Below are 22058 nucleotides of genomic sequence, written 5' to 3'. Positions count from 1 at the left end.
AGGAAGTCTGCGCCCCACAAAATCCGCAGCCATTGGGGTCAGCCAGTGTATCCCATGAATGTGGAAGGGGGTCCACAGGCTGCTGGCAGAAGGGAACTCTAGAAATCAACCCATAGCTGGGCTGGGCACAGAAAGGCAGCTAGAACTTCTACCAGCATATGGGCTGCACAGTGCTAAGGGAAAAAAAAGTGTGCAGAGATGCGTGCAGTGCTGGGGGTGGGGGGAGAGTCACTAGTCCACGCTATTTCTGGCTTTTTTAAAATCTTTAAATCCTTGCTTTTGATTATGAAGCCCAGTACATAGGATCTCCCAATTAAAAACACTCTCAGAGAATGCAGGGGAAAGTTGTTTTTGTGGAACCTGGGGATCAGAGCAGGGAGAAACGATCAGAAAACCAGCTCCGGGACAGTCCATTCCCTCAACCCAGTATTAAGTGCGGCAAGGAAAACAAAAACTAAATACTGGGTAGAGAGGACTTATAGCCCCTGATGTCAATACAGAAACACTGCCACCCAGGGGTTGAATCACAAATTGACTCTTGTGTAAATACAACTAAAGGCAGGCTGATAAACAAAGAAATACCTCCTGCTTGAAAACAGGATTGTGGCTTACAACACAGAGGAGCAGTGGAATGCAGGAAACTTTAATACTGTCCTGACTACCTGACAGAAAACAAGCGTGCCAAACAGAACAGTAGAGGAAATGAATGACCTTCACTACTGCACATTTTTTTAAAAAATATTTTATTGATTTTTTTTACAGAGAGGAAGGGAGAAGGATAGAGAGTCAGAAACATCGATGAGAGAGAAATATCGATCAGCTGCCTCCTGCACACTCCCCACTGGGGATGTGCCTGCAACCAAGGCACATGCCCCTGACTGGAATGGAACCTGTGACCCTTCAGTCTGCAGGCCAACGCTCTATCCACTGAGCTAAACCAGTTAGGGCTACTACTGCACATTTTTATCTTTTACTTAAGAAACTAATTTTTTTTCATTTTTTCTCACTTGATTTTACCTTTTTATTTATTATTTTTATTTTTAATTAGTATTATTACTACTATTATTTTACCTTTTTTAAAGTTTCATTTTATTTTTTCTTTATTTTATTGTATTTTGTGATTAGTGTCCTACATTTTATTTTTATTTTTCCTTTAGCATCATTTTACTCTATCTCAACTTTACCTTTATGCTAACACTCTCTTCCTCACTTTTTCCCTTTGGTTGTCCTGTTTCTCCTACCCTATTCCTGGGTTAGATTTTACCTATTCTTTCTTTTTACCCCCTGTTAAAAATTTATCCTACTTATATATCTAATTTCCGCTCCCTTGCTCCAAGTCCATACACACTTCTCTCATCTCTTTCTTCACTATCCAATATTTTTTCTATATTCCCTTTTTTTCTTTTTTTGGTGATTTATTTTGTTTTGTTTTGCCGTTCTTTCTCTCTGTCCAATTGTTGTTGGTTTGATTGTTGATTAGTTTGTTTTGTTTGTTTGTTTGTTTGTGTGATTGTTTCTCTTATTTTGCTTCTGTTTCTCCTCTCTTTGCTTGTTAGGAGTTATTGTTTGTAGTTTGCATTCATCTCTGGGTGTTTGTTGTTTGCATTTTTTGGATTAGTTGTTGTTCTATTGCAGTTTTCTCCCCATATAAATAGTTTTTTTCCCCTTCTTTTTTTTATGCTCCTTCTTTTCTCTCTTACTTTTTTCCCCTTTTCTCAATATTATTTTTGCACTCTTTTTTTTTTTCATCTCCTAATTCTCTTTTCTCTGGTGGTCACCTTTATTTGGGGTTATTAATATCGTGAATACATTTGTGTTCAGTGCCTTGTGTGTTGTGCCTTGTTGTGTTGTATTTTGTGCCTTTAAGTCAATGCAGGAGAGAGAGAGCTACATAACCAGACACCTGGAGAGGAGCGATCCTGGGGAGACAAAAGAACAGCCCGCATATGAAAGAAAATGAGGCATCACCAGAAAAGGATGTTAACAAAATAGAGGCAAGCACTATATTAAAGAAAGAATTCAGAGAAATGGTCATAAGGTCACTGAAAAGGTTGTAAAACCAATTCAACAATATATGTAAGAACCAAGAGGAAATGAAGAAGAACCAAGAAGAAATGAAAAATGACATTGCTACAATAAAGAACTCAATAGAAAGCATCAACAGTAGACTAGAAGAAGTGGAGGACTGCATCAATGAGCTAGAAGACAAGATAGGAAAAAATACCCAAGCAGAGCAGCATCAAGAAAAAAAAACTTTTTTAAAAAAAGGAGGAGAGCCAAAGGGAACTTTGGGACAACATGAAACGAAACAACATCCACATAATAGGGGAGCCAGAAGGAGAGGAAACTGAACAAGGAATAGAAAACCTGTTTGAAAAAAATAATGACAGAAAACTTCCCTGAAATAGGGAAGAAAATCTCACACAAGTCCAAGAAGCTCACAGAGTCCAAACAAAATGAACCCCAAAAGAACGATGCCAAGGCACATTATAATTAAAATTGCAAACACCAATGACAAAGTAAGAATCTTAAGAGCAGCCAGAGAGAAACAGAAAGTTACCTACAAAGGATCCCCCATCAGACTAGCAACTGATTTCTCAACAGAAACACATCAGGCCAGAAGAGAATGGAATGAAATATACAAAGTCATGTAAAGGAAGAGTCTGAATCCAAGAATACTGTACCCAGAAAGGCTATCAATCAAAATTGAGGGTGAAATCAGGAGCTTCACAGACAAAAAAGGACTAAGGGCGTTTATTACCACCAAACTAGCAGTGCAAGAAAAGCTAACGGGTCTGCTGTAAAAAGAAGAAATAGGAAGTAAAGAAGGAACACCTGTCTACAGGAAACCCACCTCAGAACAAAGGACTCACACAGAGTGGTGGTGAAGGGATGAAAAAAGGTTTTTCAGGTGAATGGAAATTAAAAAAAAAAGCTGAGGTAGCAATAATTATATCTGACAAATTAGAACTCAAAAAGGTCCTAAATTATACCTCTTCCTTAACAAGAGATAAGGAAGGCCACTTCATAATACTAAAGGGAGCAATTCAACAAGAAGTTATAACTCTGGTAAGCATATATGAACCCAATACAGGAGCACCCAAACACATAAAAAAACTTCTGGAGGATATCAAGGGAGAGATTGACAGCAATACAGTCATAGTAGGGAAATTTAATATCCCACTAACACCACTGGAAAAATCCTCTATACAAAAAAATTAGCAAAGAAACATCAATCCTAAATGACTCACTAGATCAGAAGAATTAATTGACATCTTCAGAAATTTTCCCCAAAGCCACAGAATATACATTCTTCTCAAGTGCACATGGGTCATTTTCAAGCATAGACAACATATTGGGACACAGGCAGAGTCTCTTCAAATTCAAGAAGATAGAAATAATATCAAGCATCTTCTCAGATCAAAATGGCATAAAACTAGAAATCAACTAGAATAAAAACAATCCAAAAGAAATCAAACACCTGGAGACTAAATAGCATGCTATTAAACAATGATTGGGTTACCAAAGAGATCAAAGAAGAAATAAAAAGCATCATGGCAACAAATGACAATGAAAACACAACAATCCAAAATCTATGGGACACAGTGAAAGCAGTCTTCAGAAGGAAGTTCATAGCTTTACAGGCCTACCTTAAAAAACAAGAAACAATGGTAATAAATTATCTAAGCCTACATAATAAAAGCTTTGTATGACAAACCTACAGCCAACATTATACTCAATGGGCAAAAACTAAACTCATTTTCCCTAAGAACAAGAACAAGACAAGAATGCCCACTTTCACCACTCCTATTTGACATAGTACTAGAAGTACTAGCCATAGCGATCAGACAAAAAGAAGAAATAAAAGGCATCCAAATTGGAAAAGAAGAAGTAAAACTGTCGTTATTCATAGATGACATGATACTATACATAGAAAACCCCAAAGACTCCATCAAAAAACTATAAGACCCAATAAATGAATTTGGCAATGTAGCAGGATACAAAATCAACACCCAGAAATCTGTGACCTTTTTATACTCCAATAATGTACTCACAGAAAGAAAAATGAAAAAGAAACAATCACATTTACCATTGTACCAAAAAAATTAAGATACCTAGGGATAAACTTAACTAAGGATGTAAAAGACCTGAACTCATAAAAATACAGGACATTGAAAAAAGAGATAGAGGAAGACATAAACAAATGTAAAAACATACCATGTTCATGGATTAGTAGAATCAACATCATTAAAATGTCCATACTACCTAAAGCAATCTATAGATTCAATGCAATACCTATTAAAATAGCAATGGCATATTTCAAAGATCTATTACAAACTCCAAAAATTCATCTGGAATAAAAAAAGACCCCTAATAGCCACAGCTATACTGAGAAAGAAGAACAAAATTGGAGGGATCACAATACCAGATATCAAACTATATTACCAAGCCATGGTTCTCAAAACTGCCTGGTACTGGCACAAGAACAGCCATATACACCAATGGAAGTGATTTGCTAGAATTTTGTTGAGGATTTTAGCATCTATGTTCATCAGAGATTTTAGCCTGTAATTCTCTTTCTTTATAGTGTCTTTGTCTGGTTTTGGAATTAGGGTAATGCTGGCTTCATAAAAAAAATTTGAAAGTGTGCCTTCCTCTTGAATTTTTTAGAGTCTGAGGAATAGTTCTTTGAATGTTTGGTAACAGTCCTCTGTAAAGCCTTCTGGACCAGAGCTTTGTGTGCTGGAAGATTTTTGATTACTGCTTCAATTTCATCGTTAAAGATTTTTTAAATGCTGTAGGAAGTATACCTCTATTTTATATTATAATTTTACTATAGGTTCATACTTGATACATTTTATCATTTATCTCTGGCTTTGATATACATTTGGTGTTTTGCTTTATGAACGTTCAATCACATGATAGCTAAAGACATGAGAATGTCAGCACAACTGATATGTTTGTTTCTAATATATATCTGATCTTCTATAATTATGATAATTTCTTTCAAAATGGAATGCAAAATTGCCCGTAAAGAATGATATAGCCATAAAATGTCAATCAATCTGCTGTGGAACCTCGCTCCATCTAGTGAAATTTTATCTCCAATAAGAGAATTTTATTGGAGATAAAATTTAACTTTTGCTGTGATTGCAAAACAAAGGACCAACACTACTCTGAGAACTCCAGAGCTTTCTTCACAAAACTAAACAAACCATATTGTGTACTTAATTCTTTTATTGTACTTCTAGACTAAAGAACTATCTATCGGAGGGTTTTGCCTTGTTTTTGCCAATTTGTTTTAGGATTTTGATGTATGATCTTCTGTTAATTTTAATAAAATCATGCTACTCTGTTTAAGAAATATTTGCCATGGAAAAAAAGAAAAAGAATAAAGAGAACAGTCATAAAGGAGGTAGAGTATTCCAGGAGTCTTTACTCATCTGTTCTTGAATCCATGCCTTGCCCTTCTCAGCTTTTCTCTATATTTGAGGAGATCTGAACTTTCAGGCTGACTTTCCCAAGCTCAGATTGGTTTTGACTGAGTTTGACCAAAGAGAAGCACTGCATAGAGAATGTAAGATAACAGAAATGGAGAAGGCAAGGTAATTGTCCCCTTACCCCATCAGGTACCATCTTCGGAAATAGCCTCCTGCCTTCCATGGCTCCAAATTCAGCTTTTGGCTTCTGATGTGCCAGCTCATAAGAGCTGAAGCTATGCACCTCTTCCAAACCCTGCATTTAGTGATGAGTTGGTAGCTCAAAATCTGCACGGTTGGGTATTTACACTACAGAAATTGGCAAACAGGTTTTGTTATTCCCCAGAGAGCTGGATGTTAAACTTTAACTGTCACACCACTTGTTCTAGAAATGCCATCTGTTTGAGTTGCTCCTCAAACTCTGAAGGTGGTAGTTGCTGTCTGCTGTCATTATTCTCTCATTTGCCTTAACTTCTCAATTCTTCCTTCTTCTGTGTAATTAATTACTTGCGTTAAGTGCCCTCTGCTGGAATACCTACAGGGGTTTCTGTTCTTCTAATGGCATCCTGATTGACAGAGTAGGGCACCTCACCTGGACTTGGATATTCAGGGAGACATTTTCAAAAAGAAATGTAACGTACATGTTTAAAAAATAAAATCAACAGAACTTGGCAATAGGATGAGAAGATATTGAGAAAGTATGATTCAACATATGTCCAGATTTTGGTTTGGGAATGTAGGTGGATAATGGTGCCATATGTTAAGCGAGGAAGCAGAGCAGAGGACCAAGTTTGGGGACGGGGATGGAAATGCTGAGTTTGAGGTGCTCATGGGCCTCCCAAAGATAAATGTCCAGTAGGGTTTCACAGAATCAGAACACAGATGAATATCTTCTCCCCAAATCCTTCTTTCTCTGACCCATTAATTGCCTTGCTTAATAGATTATTTTATCCCTTCTCTGTACCTTCAAAATACTATTCCAGGTTTTGTTTACATATGCTCACTTCTCCCCTATCTTAAAACAACAGCAAAAACACCCAAACCTAAAACACTTATTTTCTTAAAGTCTATGCTTCCAGCCAGCTTCTGCTGCATCTTTCTTTCCCCTTCATGAGTAATTTTGTTTCCATGGTAGCTGTTTCCACTTCCCTCTCCCCCACTCCTCCACAATCCATTGAAACCTGGCTTCCACCCTGACTCTTCTGAAACTGATCTCAGCAATAAACAATGACTTGCCTATTGCTAAATCCATTGGGCTCTCAGCTCTGAGCTGGCCAGAGGTGACAAATTTTGGTGAGCAGCCAGTAGATAGCAAATGGACCATAAATAGGAGTTGATATCATTATGTTTGGGCCTAATTAATTTTTTAAAATGTTACTGCTAAATTTGATTTTTTTCCAACTGGAATTATCTTTACAAATCATCACTTTGTCCATTTCAAACAATTGGAAAATTCAGTTTGGGGAAAAATTATTCACATTATTTATCATCCTACAGAAGTAATAAAAATATAAACCCCACAAAAACTGTTTGACTAAAATTTTCACCTTTCAATTAGCTGTTTGTTTCATTACATAGAAAGAGCTTCAAATGATGCAAGTTGTCTTAGGGGAATGATAGGTTAAAGCATTTTTCTCAAAACCTCGTATGTTTCTTGTAGTACCACAAATGGCTAGCAATCTTTAGTAAGACACAAGAAAATTTAAGTGTCATTTATTAACTGGCATGTTTGATTTGCAGTCTAGTAATTGCAAAGAATTAACTATGTATTAATGTTTCAATAACTCACAGTAATAAAAAGCATACAGTGATGAACACACTCTTAAATCATATTTTTGCCTTAGTGTAAAAGAGAATATGCTTTAATAGAAGGCAAGGTAATTGTCTTTCAGTCCCTTTTAAAAGGAGGAATAAAATCTACAAATGAGATGCGATGCTAAATTTTGTTGTTTTCAGTTTGTTCTGTATATGTAGACACTTTGAATTGGGAAAGCCAAGCTTTGCCATGTGTGCATTTGTGATCATGTATGATCATGTTTAATCTTTATTCATAAGCAATAAACCTCCTGCTCTGAAGTAGAAACACCTCAAGGCATATTTAAATTATTATTAAACTAGTGTTGTCCATACTATAATGCCAGGGGTGGGATTGCATGAACATGTCCTGGGTTAATTTATGGATAAACTTAACATAGCCTTTTCAATGAGAAGATTATGATGTCTACTAGAGGCCCGGTGCATGAAATTCGTGCATGGAGGAGGGTGTCTCTCAGCCCAGCCTGCACCCTCTCCAATCTGGGACCCCTCAAGGGATGTCCAACTGCCCGTTTAGGCCCGATCCTGGCCTAAACGGGAAGTCAGACATCCCTCTCACAATCCAGGACTGCTTGCTCCCAACTGCTTGCCTGCCTGCCTTCCTGATTGCCCCTAATCGCTTCTGCCTGCCAGCCTGATCACCCCCTAACCACTCCACTGCCAGCCTGATTGATGCCTAACTGCTCCCCTGCCAGCCTGTTTGCCTCCAACTTCCCTCCTCTGCCGGCCTGGTCACCCCTAACTGCCCTCCCCTGCAGGGTTGATTGCCTCCTACTGCCCTCCCTTGCAGGCCTGGTGCCTTCCAACTGCCCTCCCTGCTGGCCATCTTGTGGTGGCCATCTTGTGTCCACATGGGGGCAGGATCTTTGACCACATGGGGGCAGCCATCTTGTGTGTTGGAGTGATGGTCAATCTGCATATTACTCTTTTATTAGATAGGATAGAAGCCTGGTGCATGGGTGGGGGCCAGCTGGTTTGCCCTGAAGGGTGTCCCGGATCAGGGTGGGGGTTCCCTTGGGGTGTGGGGTGGCATGAGCGAGGGGCCTGTGGTGGTTTGCAGGCCAGCCACACCCCCTGGTGACCCAAGCGGAGGCCCTGGTATCTGGAATTTATTTACCTTCTACAATTGAAACTTTGTAGCCTGGAGTGGAGCCAAGCCTCCTGCTCGCTCTATGGCCGGCAGCCATTTCTGTGGCAGTTAATTCACCTTCTATAATTGAAACTTTGTAGCCTTAAGTGGAGGCTGGGCCTGGACAGGGTGTGTGGAAAGCTTTGCTTCTTCCATTGCTGGGGGCAACCCTAGCCTCCTGGTCTTTCCAGCTCCGTGGCTGCCACCATTTCTGTTTGGATTTGTTTACCTTCTATAATTGAAACATTGTAGCCTTGAGTGGAGGCTTAGGCCAGCAAGGGCAGGCAAAAAGCTTGGCTTCCTCCGTTGCCTGGGAAACCCAAGCCTCCCTCCTGCTCTCTGTGGCTGTAGCCATCTAGGTTGGGTTTATTTGCATGCTCGCTCTGATTGGCTGGTGGGCATGGCTGGTGGGCATGGCTTGTGGGTGTAGTGAAGGTATGGTCAATTTGCATATTACTCTTTTATTAGGTAGGATAGTGATCAATCTTACTTAGATCCCACATGAAACCTTAAAGATAGAATCCCAAAATAAGAGGAATATAAATATGATTCTATCTACACTAATAAAAGGGAAATATGCAAATTGACCGTACCTCCGCAATGCCCACCTGACAATCAGGAGTGAGTATGCAAATTAACCCAACAAAGATGGCGGCACCCAGTCCTCTCAGCCCTGTGGGAGTCCCCAGTCTTGTCAGCCCTATGGGGAGGGTGGCGGCAGGCAGGCAGCAGGGCATGGGGGCTTAGTGTGGTGGCTGTGGTGAAGCCCCCAGGCCTGGCAGACAGAGAGCGGACAGCAGGGCTTGGGGGCTTCCTTAGTGTGGTGGCAGCAGCAGGGAAGCCCCCAGGCCTGGCAGACAGAGAGTGGACAGCAGGGCATGGGGGCTTCCTTAGCACAATGGTGGCAGGGAAGCCCCCAGGCCTGGCAGACAGAAAGCAGACAGTAGGGCATGGGGGCTTCGTCTCCATGGCTGTGGCAAAGCCCCCAGGCCCTGCAGAGAGCAGAGAACCACAGGGAGTGGGCTTAAGCCATCAGTAGGACATCCCATGATGGCTCCTGGATTGGAGAGGGTGCAGATTGGGCTGAGGGACCCCCATGCACGAATTTTGTTCACTGGGCCTCTAGTTTGTTTAATAAAAATAAGTGACCTATTATTTTAATGAAGAGATAAAAGGAGATCAATAGCATGCCTATCTGAAAAGCTTACCCGTAATCTGTCCTTCATCTCACAGAGAAGCTCTAAAGAAAATAAAATGCAGTGTAAATGTAATCAGTCTTGATACACTGAAGTGTTGAGTAAGAAAATTCAGAATGAAGAAGCATTTTAACCTTTTGCACTCAGATGTCGAGTGTGACTTGACACGGTTAGCATCAGTAGCAGCTCATATGTCAAATTGTATTGAATGTATCAATAATTTGAAATATAAAAAAATCCAAATAAATAAGTTTGTATGAAAAGAAACTCCAGTTTTTTATTCTACTGCCGCACTTTGTAAAATCTGGGGTATTTAAAAAATTAAATCCCAAGTAGAATAAAGGAATCGAGAAAAAAGCAAGCGAGTGCAAAGGGTTAATTTATCATGAGGTACATCTATTTTTATAACATCTCTCTTATTTTGTTCTTTTGAGCCTTTTTTCATATAACTTAACTTAAATTCACTCAATTAGGTTACACTTCACTGCAGGATTAAAGACAATAAATGGCCAATCAAATAAGCATACAGTAGAGGAGACAAATGGCGGCGGAATAGACGGACGTGTCCTGAGCCTTGTCCTGGAGCAAATAGAGCGAGTGGCTGAAACGAGTGGAATTCAGCCCGAATTGGTGAAGGAGACGCAGCTGCCCAGGGCACTGCAACCACGTGAACAGCAGACACGTGAGCAGCCCTCTCCTGTCCAAGGAGCAGCAACCCCATGAATAACCCGCCACAGGCCTAAGAGCAGCAGCTTCACGTGGCCTGCCCTTGTCCAAGGAGCAGCAGCTGTGTGAGCAGCCAGTTCCCCTGTCTGAGGAGCAGCAACCATGCAAGCAGCTCACCCCATCTGAGGAGCAGCAGCTGCTTGAGCAGCCCACCCACTACTGAGGAGCAGCAGCCCCACGCAGCTGGCCCCCCTCTGAGGAGCAGCAGCTGTGCGCAGCCTGCACCCTGCACCATAGAAGAGCAGCAGCTGTGCCACACGAGCAGCCAACCTCCTTCCAAGGAGCAGCAGCTGTGTGAGTAGACCATCCCTTTCTGAGGAGCAGCAGCTGCACGAACCGCCTGCCCCCATCCAAGGAGCAGCAGCTGTGTGAGCTGCCCACCCCCTTCTGAGGAGCAGCAGCTGTGTGAGCTGCCTGCCCCCATCTGAGGAGCAGCACCTGTGTGAGGAGCCCACCCCCTTCTGAGGAGCAACAGACGCATAAGCCACCGGCCCACACCCGAGGAGCAGCAGCTGTGTGAGCAGCCCACCCCCTTCTGAGGAGGAGCAGCCACACGAGCAGCCTCCCTCCATCTGAGGAGCAGCAGCCACATAAGCAGACCACCCACATACAAGGAGCAGCAGCCCTATGCAGTCCGCACTGGTCTGAGGAACTGCACTCACACGCAGCCTGCACCTGTCCAATGAGAAGGAGCTGGGTGAGGAGCATCAACAGCACGAGCAGCTCACTCCCACGCGAGGAGCAGCAGCCGCATAAGCAGACCGCCCCCTGATCGAGGAGAAGCAGCTGCACAAGCAACCCGCACATATACAAGGAGCAGCAGCCCTGCAAGCAACCTACCCCTGTCCAAGGAGCGGCGGCATCACGAGTAGCCTGACCCATCTGAGGAACAGCAACAGCATGCAGCCAGACCCCATCTAAAGAACAGCAGCCACGTGAGCAGTCCGCCCCTGTCCGAGGAGCAGCAGCCACATGAGAAGCCGGCCTCCGTCCAAGGAGCAGTGGACATGAGCAACCCATCCCCATCTGAGGAGCAGCAACCTCATAATCAGCCCACCCCTGACCAAGGAACAGCAGCTATATGAAAGAGGAGAAATAACAACAGACCCCACAGAAATACAAAGGATTATTAACCCTTTGCACTCACTTGCTTTTTTTCTCAATTCCTTTATTCTAATGCTAACCGTGTCGAGTCACACTCGACATCCAAGTGCAAAAGGTTAAAAAATACTATGAACAACTCTATTCTAACAAACTAGACAACCTGGAGGAAATGGACAGAGTCCTAGAAAAATACAACCTTCCAAAACTTACTCAGGAAGATTCTAAAAATATCAATAGGCTGATAACTATGGAAGAAATTGAAGCAGTCATCCAAAAGCTTCCAGCAAACAAAAGCCCCGGGCCAGATGGCTTCACAGGGGAGTTTTACCAAACATTCAAAGAAGAACTAAAACCTATCCTCCTCAGACTATTCCAAACAATTCAAGAGGAAGGAACACTTCCAAGATCCTTCTATGAAGCCAGCATCACCCTAATACCAAAACCAAATAAAGATAACACAATGAAAGAGAATTACAGGCCAATATCCCTCATGAACATAGATGCCAAAATCCTCAACAAAATTCTAGCAAATCGGATCCAGCAGTACATCAGAAAGATCATACACCATGACCAAGTAGGATTTATCCCGGGGATGCAAGGGTGGTACAATATTTGCAAATCAATAAACGTGATATATCACATAAACAAATTGAGAGATAAAAATCATATAGTCATATCAATTGATGCAGAAAAAGCATTTGACAAAATCCAACACCCTTTCTTGACTAAAACTCTCAGCAAGGTGGGAATAGAAGGATCATACCTCAACACAATAAAAGCCATATATGACAAACCCACAGCCAACATCATACTCAATGGGCAAAAACTAAAACCATTTCCCCTAAGAACAGGAATAAGACAGGGATGCCCACTCTCACCACTCCTGTTCAACATAGTGCTGGAAGTACTAGCCATTGCAATCAGACAAGAAGAAGAAATAAAAGGCATCCAAATTGGAAAAGAAGAAGTAAAACTGTCCTTATTTGCAGATGACATGATACTATACATAGAAAACCCTAAAGACTCCATCAAAAAATTATTAGACTTAATAAATGAATTAGGCAATGTAGCAGGATACAAAATTAACACAAGAAATCTGTGGCATTTCTATACACCAATAATGAACTTACAGAAAGAGAGACTGAAAAGGCAATGCCATTTACCATCGCACCAAAAAAATTAAGATACCTAGGAATAAACTTAACTAAAGAGGTAAAAGACCTATACGTGGAAAACTACAGGACATTGAAAAAAGAGATAGAGGAAGACATTAACAGATGGAAGAACATACCATGTTCATGGATTGGTAGAATTAACATCATTAAAATGTCCATACCACCCAAAGCAATCTATAAATTCAATGCACTTCCTATTAAAATACCAACGGCATATTTCACATACCTAGAACAAACTTTCCAAAAATTCATCTGGAATAAAAAAAGACCCCAAATAGCCACAGAAATCCTGAGAAAGAATAACAAAGTAGGTGGGATCTCAATACCAGATATCAAGCTGTATTACAAAGCCACTGTTCTCAAAACTGCCTGATATTGGCACAGGAACAGATATATAGATCAATGGAATAGAATGGAGAACTCAGAAATCGACCCAAATCACTATGCTCAATTAATATTTGACAAAGAAGGCATGAACATACAATGGAGTCAAGACAGTCTCTTCAATAAATGGTGTTGGGAAAATTGGACAGATACATGCAAAAAAATGAAACTAGACCACCAACTTATACCATACACAAAAATAAACTCATAATGGATCAAGGACTTAAACATATGACAGGAAACCATAAAAATACTAGAGGAATTCATAGGCAGAAAATCTCTGACATATGCCAAAGCAATTTATTCACTGATACTGCTCCTAGGGCAATGGAAACTAAAGAGAAAATAAACAAATGGGACTACATCAAAATAAAAAGCTTTTGCACAGCAAAGGAAACCATCAATAAAACAACAAGAAAGCCCACTGTATGGGAGAACATATTTGCCAATGATATCAACGATAAGGGTTTAATCTCCAACATTTACAGGGAACTCATGCAGCTTAACAAAAAGAAGATAAACAACCCAATCAAAAAATGGGCAACTGATCTAGACACTTTTTGAAAGAAGACAGAAGGAAGGCCAAGAGACATATGAAAATCTGCTCAAAGTCACTAATCATCAGAGAGATGCAAATTAAAACAACAATGTGGTACCATCTCACACCTGTCAGAATGGCTATTATCAACAAATCAACAAATGACATGTGCTGGCGAGGATGCGGAGAAAAAGGAACCCTGGTGCACTGCTGGTGGGAATGCAGACTGGTGCAGCCACTGTGGAGAATGGTATGGAGTTTCCTCAAAAAACTAAAAATGGAACTGCCATTTGACCCAGTGATTCCACTTTTAGGAATATATCCCACAAACTAGAAACATGAATCACAAAGTATATATGCACCGCTATGTTCATAGCAGCACAATTCACCATAGCTAAGATTTGGAAACAGCCTAAGTGCCCATCAGTAGATGAGTGGTTTAAAAAACTGGTACATCTACACAATGGAATACTATGCTGCGGTAAAAAAGGAGTTCTTACCATTTGCAACAACATGTATGGAGATGGAGAGTATTATGCTAAGTGAAATAAGCCAGTCAGAGAAAGTTAAATATCACATGATCTCACTCATTTGTGGAATATAATGAATGAACAACATAAACTGATGAACAACAATAGATCCAGAGACAGAGAAACATCAATTAGAACGTCAAACCTCAGGGAAGGTAGGGGACAGTGGGGGTAAGGGGAGAGATCAACCAAAGGACTTATATGCATGCATATAAGCCTAATCAATGGACACAGACAATAGGGGGTGGGGGCATGAATGGGAGTTGGGGGGTAATAAGGACACATATGTAATACCTTAATCAATAAAGAAATTTAAAAAATAAAATACAAAAAAAACCCCACAACAAAACAAAAAGCAAATAAGCATACAGTAGGAAGAAAGAAAGAGAGAGAGAAAGAAAGAAAAAAAGAAAGAAACCAATACATAAAAACAAACACATAAAAAAATATAGATTGCTTTGAAGAGCCTTTGGAAATTTTCTAAAAATGTTCATGCTTTTCTGTCAACATTGAGCTTAATTTGATTTGTTCTTTTCTTTAAAAGAATAGAGAATAGCCTCAGCTGGTTTGGCTCAGTGGATGGACCATCAGAACGAGGACTGAAGGGTCCCAGGTTCATTTCTGGTCAAAGTCACATACCTTGGTTGCAGGCTTAAACCCCGGACCAGATTAGGGTGCATGTGGGAGGCAACCAATCAATGTATCTCTTTCACATCAATGTTTCTTTCACTGTGTCTCTTCCCCTCCCTTCCACTCTCTAAAAATCAATGAAAAAATATTCTCCAGTGATGATTTAAAAAAACAAATAGGGAATCCATTCCATGGCACATATCTGACATATGGCACCATTTCTAGGTCAAGAACATACATTCTTATATGACATTTATGTGATTCAGTCAAAGACAAGAGCCTCACTCAAGTCATTGTGTGCCAAGGGTTTTTGGAAGGGACACACACCCAGGAATCCAGAAACTGGAATATCAGCCAAGTCATCTTGGGAGCTTTGGGAGAGCTGAGCACAACGCACAGGAGCTGAACATCTTCCTCACCTTTCATTCTCTTTCAGATAACTTGCAATTTTGCTTAGCAGCTAATGACAACTTAACTACTTTTGTTCTGCAAAATTTGTCTTCTGTACACCAACTGATGCATGAATCTTTTCTTATTCCCTTTCTCTCTTCCTCTCTCCTTTTCTTCTTATTTCCTTCCCTAGTTCTGTCACTTAGAGGTTATATAATAATGACTAAGTTATTAATTCTTTATGTTAGCTTCTTTTTTAATGTGAATAATATTATGTCCTCTATGGTTGTTTTGATGATTGAGATCTGAATATTGCCTGTTACAAGAGTTGAAAAATGTGATTTCTTCTTATTATTACTAATATTCTTTCTTTTTTGTTTTTCTTTCATGAAAACTATATAAATCTATTGTCATGAAAATATTAAATTTATATAATAGTATATAGACTAAATGCAAAAGTTCCTTTTCCTTACCTCCCACAAACCCTCTCCTTGGCAGAGATAATAATTTTCTGTGTATAATTTTAGTTCCTTATCTAGATATATATATGAACTTATGTAACAAATACCCATAACAAAAACATACCTATTTGTATTCACATATACATATATACACAATCATATTATTTACACAAGTGGGACTATATCATTTGTATTTTTTTGCAACATCAATATATCTTAGATATATTTCCATGTTAAAATATATAATTATAGCACATACCTTTTAAATAATTAATTAATCTAATATATTTATTCATTGCAAGATATCATTCTAGGCAACAGGGATTTGGTAATAACCACTAGATAAATAAAGTATTTGCTATAGATGATTCTAGTGAAGGAGATGTATAATTAAAATCTGTAGCTCAATATTTAGTGTCCAAAACTGGTAAATTCTATAAAGAAAAATGAAGAGGGTTGAAGTCAGGAAGGTCAGGAAAGAATTTTATGAGGGTAACATTTAAGCAGAGATCCTGGAGAGAATAAACCAGCTAAGAGACCATCTGGAGAAAGAATAAGACAAGTACAGGAATAAGCAACTGCAATCACCCTTGATTTTGAAATAGTAGGTGTGGGGGAGAGAGAGGAGATGAGTTCACAGAGGCAGGGCCAGATTACAGAGGCCTGTGAGTCATGGTAAGAATGTCGATTTTATTAACTATATTGAATCACTACTTTTTTTTTGTATAGTATGGATATAACATAGCTTATTTAATCTTCTTTTCTAATGATAAAATATTTCAAGTATTTTTCTTGTAAAGCATTACAAAGACCATCCTTACCTCAACTTTGTGTGCATGGTAATGTTTCTGCAAGTTGTATTCCTGGAGCAGAATAACTGCAAGATGAGCACAATGTAAATGTTGATGGATGCTGTCAAATTGCCTTCCAAATTAGCCTTAATTTATCTTCCCACCATGCTTTATGGAAATAACCATTTCTCCTTGTTCTTTTCAATACAAGACATTGTCGCTCTTTTTATGTTTAATAACCCAATGGTTAAAAAAATTATGTCTCTCTCCGTTTTGCTTTAGCTTGCATTTTCATAAGTATTAATAAAGCTGGTAATATTTCTAGGTTTACAACCACTGTGATTTTTTTTTTCTCTTGTGAATAGCCTATTGATCAAAATTATTTTTCTTCAGGTTTAGAACTGGCTGCTTTTGAGTCAAGTGTCCACCAGCAGTAGAATTTAGTGGGTCTGGAGGATCGAAAATGTAGATCACTAAGGCTGCTTCTCAACCTGGGCTAGAAGCAGCACATGACTACATATAAAGTACTAGAGGCCCGGTGCACAAATTGGTGCACAGGTGGGGTCCCTCCACCTGGCCAGTGATTGGGGCTGATCAGGGCCGTCTCATCCAGTCCCAATTGGGGCCAATTGGGGTCAGTGGCTGGGGAGGGACCACGGGAGGGACTGCGGGAAGGCTCCAGGGCATGTCCAGCCCTGTCTCACCCAGTCCTGATCGGCCGGACCTCAGCAGCAAGCTAACCTACCAGTCGAAGCATCTTCCCCCTGGTGGTCAGTGCACGTCCTAGCGACCAATCGGTCGACCACTTAGTCAGACACTTAGCATATTAGGCTTTTATATATATAGACTAGAGGCCTGGTGCACGAAATTTGTGCATGGGTGGGGTGTGTCCCTCAGCCCAGCCTGCACCCTCTCCAATCTGGGACCCCTCGAGGGATGTCTGACTGCCCATTTAGGCATGATCCCAGTGGGATCGGGCCTAAATGGGTAGTCGGACATCCCTCTCACAATCCAGGAGTGCTGGCTCCCAACTGTTCACCTGCCTGCCTTTCTGATTGCCCCTAACTGCTTCTGCCTGCCAGCCTGATCACCCCCTAACCACTCCACTGCCATCCTGATTGATGCCTAACTGCTCCCCTGCCAGCCTGTTTGCCCCTAACTGCCCTCCCCTGCTGGCCTGGTCACCCCTAACTGCCCTCCCCTGCCAGCCTGGTCTTCCCCAACTGCCCTCCCTTGCAGGCCTGGTCCCCCCCAACTGCCCTCCCCTGCCAACCCGGTCACCCCTAACTGCTCTCCCCTGCTGGTCTGGTCCCCTGCCAACTGCCCTCCCCTGCAGGCCTGGTCCCCCCAACTGCCCTCTCCTGAAGGCCTGGTTCCCCCAACTGCCCTCCCCTGTAGGCCTGGGTCTCCCCCAACTGCCCTTCCCTGCAGGCCTGGTTGCCCCCAACTTCCCTCCTCTGCCAGCCTGGTCACCCCTAACTGCCCTCTCCTACAGGCTTGATCACCCCCAACTGCCCTCCCTTGCAGCCCTGGTCCCCCTCAAATGCTTCCCCCTGCAGGCCTAACCCCCCAACTGCCCTTCCCTGCAGGCCTGGTCACCCCCAATTCCCTTTCCTGCAGGCCTGGTCCCCCCCAACTGCCCTCCCCTGAAGGCCTGGTCCCCCCCAACTGCTCTCCCCTTCAGACTTGGGTCCCCCAACTGCCCTTCCCTGCAGGTCTGGTCGCCCCCAACTTCCCTCCTCTGCCAGCCTGGTCACCCCTAACTGCCCTTCCCTGCAGGCTTGATTGCCCCCAACTGCCCTCCCTTGCAGGCCTGGTCCCTCCCAACTGCCCTCCCCTGTTGGCCATCTTATGGCAGCCATCTTGTGTCCACATGGGGGTAGCCATCTTGTGTGTTGGAGTGATGGTCAATCTGCATATTACTCTTTTATTAGATAAGATAGAGGCCTGGTGCACTGGTGGGGGCCAGCTGGTTTGCCCAGAAGGGTGTCCCGGATCAGGGTGGGGGGTTCCCTTGGGGCATGGGGCGGCCTGGGTGAGGGGCCTGTGGTGGTTTGCAGGCTGGCCACGCCCTCCAGCGACCCAAGCATAGGCCAGGGCTGGCTGGAAGCAGGTATCTGGGATATATTTATCTTCTATAATTGAAACTTTGTAGCCTTGAGCGGATGCCAGGGCCAGCCAGGGCAGATGGGAAGCTTGGCTTCCTCCATCGCCAGGGGCAACCCAAGCCTCCTGCTCACTCCACCTCCGTGGCGGCCGCCATCTTGGTTGGGTTAATTTGCATACTTGCCTTGATTGGCTGGTGGGCGTAGCGGAGTGATGGTCAATTTGCATGTTTCTCTTTTATTAGTGTAGATTGTAACTCACGGCGTGGAATGCTCAGCACACACTTTCCCTCCAGCCCCTGGTCTTGGAGACCTCATGTCCTTTGAAGGCTCTGCTCACCCTCTTCAGCTGCCACATGAAGTAAATTGCATTGTGTGCATAAAAACCCTTTTCAGGCTCCATGGGTGTGTCTTTACTTCACTGCAGTTCTGATTACCCCAACATAAGGAGAGACACTCTCATTATCAGGTAACACCATCATAGTAAGACCCCTGCTCAGCCTACTGCAGCAGTTTTAAATAGGCCATGGGTCACCCTAGATGGTTTGGCTCAGTGGATAGAGCCACGCCCTGCAGACTGAAGAGTCCTGGGTTCGATTTTGGTCAAGGGCACATTCCTGGACTGTGGGCTCAATCCCCAGTAGGGGTGTGTGGGAGGCAGCAGATTGATTCTCTCTCATCATTGATGTTTCTATCTCTCTCTCCCTCTGCCTTCCTCTCTGAAATCAATGAAAATATATTAACAAAAATAAAAATAAATAGGCCATGAATCAAAAGTCTCTGCTCTCCATCTATCCAGTCCCCTCACACCCTCTTTTGTCTTTCCACCCCCCTCCCCCCACTCTGCTGGGGTTTGTAAAATGGGGTCAGGATTTCTACTTCAACCAAGGGCAACGCTTCTGCATGGCCCTCCTTCCCTGCCCATCTCTGTCCCCAGTCCTGTGGGGTCTCTCTCTCCCTCCCCTCCATCTAACTTGGTGGCCCCTGCTCTGCCCCCTCCTCCTGCGACCTCTTGTCTGCAGCCTCCCCCTTTCTCCTCTGGGGCAGAGCTCCCCAAAGGCTGTGTGGGGTGCAGTGGCGCTGTGTGGGGTGAGCCCAGGCAGGGCCTCAGAGGAGAGCTGGGGTGACAGATTACGGGGAGGAGGAGGGAGGGACATGGAGCCTGTCCTGTGGAGAGGCACCTGGCTCCTCGGCTGCACCCACCCAGCAGCTTTTCTAGGCCCCTGCGCAGCTATTGCCCTCCTCCCCTCCCTGCCGCCTGCTTCCTTTCAAGTTTTGGACTCAGTTTCTCTGACTCAGCCCCACCCCCCTCTCTGCTGCACCCCTTGGCCTTGGGCAGGCAAGCCTGGCCCGTCCCCCCATAATGGTGCTACCCACTCTCCTGGAGTAGTTAGTGAAACTTAACAAATAAAAAGAAGCAGCTCTGAAGATTATAAATTGTGCACTGAGAACACCACAGGCTGTGGAGGGCTGCACAGTCCATGGCTCTCAGATCACACATAGCAGGCTCCCACCCCCCGCCTGCCTCTGCCTGGGGCTCAGACCAAACCCTGGGAGCTTCCTAATGGCTCTCACCTCACACCTCACTTTCCAGTCCAGCCCACCAGCGCCCACAGCAAGCTAACCTACCAGTTGGAGCGTCTGTCCCCTGGTGGTCAGTGCGCATCATAGTGACTGGTCGAGTGGTCCAACTCCCAGTGGAACTCCTGGTTGAGGGGACAATTTGCGTATTAGGCTTTTATTATATAGGACTAGAGGCCTGGTGCATGAAATTTGTGCACGGGGGTCGGCGGGGAGGGTATCCCTCAGCCTGGCCTGCACCCTCTCCAATATGGGACCCCTCATGGGATAACCAGCAGTTGGACATCCCTCTCACAATTCAGAACTGCTGGCTCCTAACCGCTCACCTGCCTGCCTGATTGCCCCTAACTGTTTCTGCCTGCCAGCCTGATTGTCCCTAACTGCTCCCCTGCTGGCTTGATTGCCCCTAACCACCTCTGCCTCGGCCCACACCTGGTACCCAGGATTCCCTCCTCCAGCCGACCACAGGCACCCGGGATCTGGGCTTCCCTCCCTCTGGTCAGCCATAGGCACCCAGGCTGGCTGCAGGGGATGGTGGGCAGGTGGCTTCGCCTGGGCTGCAGCTGCAAGTGCTGGAACCAGGACCGCAGGGTGGGCAGCTTCTCTGTCTCCCAGGCCACAGCCAGCCGCAGGTGCTGGTGCCCGGGACTGCAGGGTGGGCGGCTTCTCCGTCTCCCAGGCCACAGCCAGCTGCAGGTACTGGTGCCCGGGACTGCGGGGTGGGCGGCTTCTCCGTCTACCAGGCTGTAGCCAGGTGCAGATGCTGGTGCCTGGACTGCAGGTGGGCGGCTTCTCCATCTTCCCTCAGATGCAGTGGGGGTGACTTCTCCAGCTGGCTGCGGCCTGGGATCATAGGGCAGGTGGCTTCTTCATCTCCAGGGCTGCAGCCAGCCTCAGGTACTGGGGCCCGGTTTCTCAGTCTCCCCCAGGACGTGGGGCAGGTGGACCTGGGGTGGGCGGCTTCTCCAGCTGGCTGCGGCCTGGGATCATGGGGCAGGCGGCTTCTTCGTCTCCCAGGCTGCAACCAGCCTCAGGCACTGGCACCTGGTTTCTTGTCTCCCCCAGGATGTGGGGTGGGTGGCTTCTCCAACTGGCTGTGGCCTGGGATCACGGGGCAGGCGGCTTCTTCGTCTCCCAGGCTGCAGCCAGCCTCAGGCGCTGGGGCCGGTTTCTCCATCTCCCCCAGGATGTGGGGCAAGTGGACATGGGGTGGGCAGCTTCTCCAGCTGGCTGCGGCCTGGGATCATGGGGCAGGTGGCTTCTTCATCTCCTGGGCTGCAGCCAGCCTCAGGCACTGGGGCCAGGTTTCTCCGTCTCCCCCAGGAGGTGGGGCAGGCGGACGTGAGGCTTCTGAGGCTGCCTGCAGCCTGGGATCACGGGGCAGGCGGCTTCTTGGTCTCCGTGGCTGCAGCCAGCCTCAGGCGCTGGCACCTGACTTCTCCGACTCCCACAGGCCCAGAGCGGCTGGGGGGCGGGGCTGCCACCATGTTTTCGGTTTAATTTGCATACTCACTCTGATTGGCTGTGGGTGTAGCGAAGGTACGGTCAATTTTACATGTTTCTCTATTATTAGGTAAGATAGGGTGGGCAAAGGTAGGTTTATAGTTGTTCATATGAAAAACAATATAAGAATTAATAAATAATAATACAAGAATAAACTGTGTTTCACCTACTCACAATTATAAACCTACTTTGCCTCACCCTGTGTATGGGTGAAAGAGTTACCCATACATAATGCTCAGAACTCTTTGTTTTCTTTAATGTTTGTTAAATGAGTGAAATTAGGAATGAATGAAACAACATGCACTATAAGCAAAGCTCTATTTTAGATGTTATAAGAGATGAAAGTTACATGATAGCATCACTGTCCTCAAGATACTTGTAATCACATAAGAAGAGATGGCAAGTACAAAGGTGATTGTAATTCAGAACGGAATGTAAATTATCCAAGAATGTCACAAACCAAATGTAAAGTAATTCTGAGCAAAAAATAAGTCACATTCAACTGTGAACTTTACTAGGT

Source organism: Eptesicus fuscus, chromosome 3 (assembly GCF_027574615.1).
Source record: "Eptesicus fuscus isolate TK198812 chromosome 3, DD_ASM_mEF_20220401, whole genome shotgun sequence".
In the NCBI taxonomy this organism is placed as follows: domain Eukaryota; kingdom Metazoa; phylum Chordata; class Mammalia; order Chiroptera; family Vespertilionidae; genus Eptesicus; species Eptesicus fuscus.
Note: the sequence above shows the minus strand (reverse complement) of the source record.